A 4,306-nucleotide genomic window follows, 5' to 3' on the forward strand; every position below is an offset into this window, starting at 1 on the left:
TGACCTACATACATAATGTCGATCTATCTCAAGATGATGCATTGGAGTTTCGGATCTACCACACGAAGGAGTGACCATACAAGTTCGTTATTGGATTCGGGTGAAATTGAAGTTGGTAGGGAGTTTTCCAATAAGGATAGTTTTCTTGCTGCATTGAAACAACATAGCATCATGAACGGGGTTAACTAGCTGCATTGAAACAACATAGCATCATGATCGGGATTAACTACAACGTGTTAAATCCAAATTTGATAAGTTTGAAACCAAGTGTGCAGTGCAAGACAGTACATGTTAATGGAAAATTATGGATAAAAAAGTACAAAGGTTCACATACATGTATTGGCGGTAAAGTATCACTAGATGTTTAGGGTTTTTGAATAAAACTGTTATTACGTAATGTTGCATTATTTAACATACTTTATTGACAGGTGTTTCACAAGATCATCCAAAGATGAATTCAGATATGTTAGCTAGCTTAATACTACCCACGCTGAAGGCAGATCCGAAAACTTCAGTGCCGGTCTTAATTACTAATATTCGTAGCCAATTGAGGTACACGCCCTTTTACCACAAGGTTTGGATAGCTAAGTAGAAGGTGTTTGAAAAGATACATAGTAGGAAGGACGCTTCATATAATAAAGTGTGGTAGTGGTGTCAAGTGATGGAGAGATATGTCCCAGGTTGCATAACAGACCTTGAAACGGCACCTGCGTACTACAACGACCAATTGCTCCGTGCATGCCAAGTGCTCAAGCGTCTATTCTAGATCTTTAAGCAATGTCAGGACGCATTTATATACTGCAAGCCATTGGTACAAATTGACGGTACCTTTATGTATGGTAGATATACCCATCGGCTATTGCTAGTTGTGGCACAGGATGACAGTGTGAAAATCATTCCAATTGCGTTTGCAATAACACCGGGGGAGTTAGTTGAAGACTGAGATTTCTTTCTTTCTAGGTTAAGGAGGCATGTCTGCCCCCAGCTTGATATATATGTGTTATATTGGATCGGGGCACTAGAATACTACCCGCAATTGAGCGACAAGGAAGCCAATGGCATCGCATACACCATTGGTATTACCTAAGGCACGTTGCGTCCAACTACTACGGGCAATATCAATCTAGAACTGAACGACGACAAATGACCAACATTGGTATTTAATCTCTATTAATATAATTTCGTTTGTAATATTCAATTTATTCTGAATGGAAGAGTGGTATGTAATTTTCGTTATCAACTTTTATTGGCAGGGTATGAGATAAGTAAGGATCGTTTTCATGAGATGTTAGCGGTTTTTCATTCAGTTAATGAAAAAGGCGTAGACTACCTTTGTAACATACCTTTCGAATAGTGGACATAAGCATACGACGGTGGCCTACGATATGGTCATATGACCCCAAACCTGGCTAAATGCATAAATTCTGTTCTAAAAGAAAGTGTCATTTTCCGATAACAGCCATTGTGCTAGAGATATATTTTCGTTTAGCGGCACTATTTCCAAAGCGAGTAGCGAGTTATAAAAGCCAAATGCAGGGAGGCCATGTATGGTGCGCGAAGATATTGCAAGAGATTAACAAGGCGAAGGTACGAGCCAACACCATGCACATAGTGTGTCATGATCGCGACAACCTATGGTTTCGTGTGACGGGGTTTGACAGACCGAACCAAGGTATTATTGGCGGGCAATATCGTGTACACTTGAGAAATAGGACATGCGACTATGGGATGTTTCACGCATTATGTTATCCATACACTCATGTAATTGCAGCTTGTTAGAATCTCCGTCTGGATCCCATGACGTATGTCAACCAAGTATACAAAATAGAATACATGTACAACGTGTGGAGACACGTATTCCCACTGATCCCAGATGAACGTAAGTGGTTGTCTGTATCGCTTGCTCTGTTTAAGCTGTTATCGGATAGAGAATTGCATCGCAAACCAAAGGGTCGACCTTGCTCGACTAGAATATGTAACGATATGGATATCAGAAGTAACGAACCAACAAAGGTTGTGCGGATGGTGTAGGAACCCAAGCCATATAACTCGATCATGTCCAAATCGAAATAGCGATAGTTGTTGTAATAAAATTATGTTGCACTATTTATATTTTATTAAAATATAAATAATATTAAAAATATTACCGTATTCAAAATAAAATTTATTTTAATAAAATTATTGGCTAATTTAAAAGAACATTTATTGTATTAAAATTTAAAAAAATAGAGTTCAATTAAAATATTAAAACAACTTTTATTTTATTAATTAAAACTATATAAAAATAAATATAAAAATAATAAAAATATTGGCTAATTTAAAAGAACATTTAATTTAATAAAATTAAAAAAGTAAAGTACAATTAAAATATTAAAAGAACTTTTATTTTATTAATTAAAACTATATAAAAAATATATAAAAATAATAAAAATATTGGCTAATTTAAAAGAACATTTATTTTAATAAAATTAAAAAAGTAAGGTACAATTAAAATATTAAAATAACTTTTATTTTATTAATTAAAACTATATAAAAATAAATATAAAAATAATAAAAATGTTGGCTAATTTAAAAGAAGATTTATTTTAATAAAATTAAAAAAGTAAAGTACAATTAAAATATTAAAATAACTTTTATTTTATTATATGAAACTATATAAAAAGTTTCTTCAAATATATTAAAAAATCGGTGTTGGTGTCATCAAATCGATTGCCACATGGGGGTTGTCGATGTGACGCACCGAATTCCTCCTTGGTTCAGCTTCCGGCGAGAGTTGTGGTTGCTCCAGTGGGGATTGTGGTTCCTCCGATAGGGGATCTGGTTGAGGGTCTTGGGAGGATGACCCACCTTGATAGAATAATGAATGTGAAGGTGTTTGCATCACCCATAGTGGAGGTGTTTGAATCCCATAAGGCGATGGGGAGTGGTAAAAAGAAGAGCTCCCCGACGGCACCTCGTGGGATCCCTCATGCGACAGTGGCCTATTGATCGGCAGTTGACTCGGAGTAATTAGGAACAGAGATGAACTAGGCCATGCATTCCAACCTATCATAGGACTGAGAAAAGGAAACATAAAAGGGTTAGGATACATATAAGGGCTAGGATACACACTTGGCATAATCTAAAAAGGCTGTGATATGGGTGTCGTCGGTTGAAGTGTTGGGCTAGGTGGCTGTGTGGGCGCTGTTGATAGGCCGGGTGATTGTGTGAGCGCTGCTGATGGACCTGCGTCGTCATCCCTTCTTCTTGGATTTAAAGGGCCTCGTCGTTCCCTTTGCACACGAATTTGCCATCGCCTCTCCTCTTTCGATAGTAAATATGGCTTGCCATGGATCCTAAACCATGGCATGTATTCCAGCACGTATGCTAACTCAGGAACGATGATTGATTCCCGAGTAGGTATATAGTTATACCGGTTTTCCCACATTTTGATATATTCTGACCAGTGTCTCGGCCAATTCGTATTTAATAGCCGTAAGTCGACTTTATGCTCATCATCGAGCACATCAAGTTCCACGGGAATTGGTTGTCAGAATCCAAATTGCCGCAATACCCTATCTGACTGGTGCATCTCCACGATAGCATAGTTGACCAATGGGACTTTCACATGCCAAATGTTTGGATTTTGAAAAAATTCATCCAGAATTACTGTCCGAATTGCTGGATCCTCGTATGGTGTCCATTGAAACTATATGAACATGATAAAAATATTAGTTATATAGGTAATACTAAATACTAAATACTAAATACGAAACGACTATTTTATTATGTATATATATATATATTTTATTTTAATACTTACTTTTGCTTCCGACAATTGGTCTAATAGAAGCCGTATATCTTCAAGAGATGTAGGTATTCCAACATAACTCGCCAAATGGTTCCACCTAATTCAATATTTTTTTAGCATGCAATTATATTTTAAATCTACGTAATAATTGTAAAATCTAATATAAAATTTACCTTGTTATTAGAGGGATGTATATGGGTGGTTCACTCGAGGACGTAAAAACGGAAAGCGAAACCGTGCCCATGATTGAAGTAGTGATAGGAATCCTTCGATTTTGGCTTTATTCGGTCACGTCGCCCCACATATCTCCCGGTACAATGTTGCTAACACAGTAGACCCCCAACTTAATTCGCCTGCTACTCTAAAACCAACAAGTTTCAGTAGCCATCTCAGATGTATGCGGTTTCCTCACAAGTCTGGCATCAGATAACCTCCAATCATCTCAAGAATGTATGCCCGGGCATATCGTATTCTTTCTAATTCAGTCGAATCATTATTTGGCTCTGGAAATGTGTC

Source organism: Gossypium arboreum, chromosome 13 (assembly GCF_025698485.1).
Source record: "Gossypium arboreum isolate Shixiya-1 chromosome 13, ASM2569848v2, whole genome shotgun sequence".
In the NCBI taxonomy this organism is placed as follows: Eukaryota; Viridiplantae; Streptophyta; class Magnoliopsida; order Malvales; family Malvaceae; genus Gossypium; species Gossypium arboreum.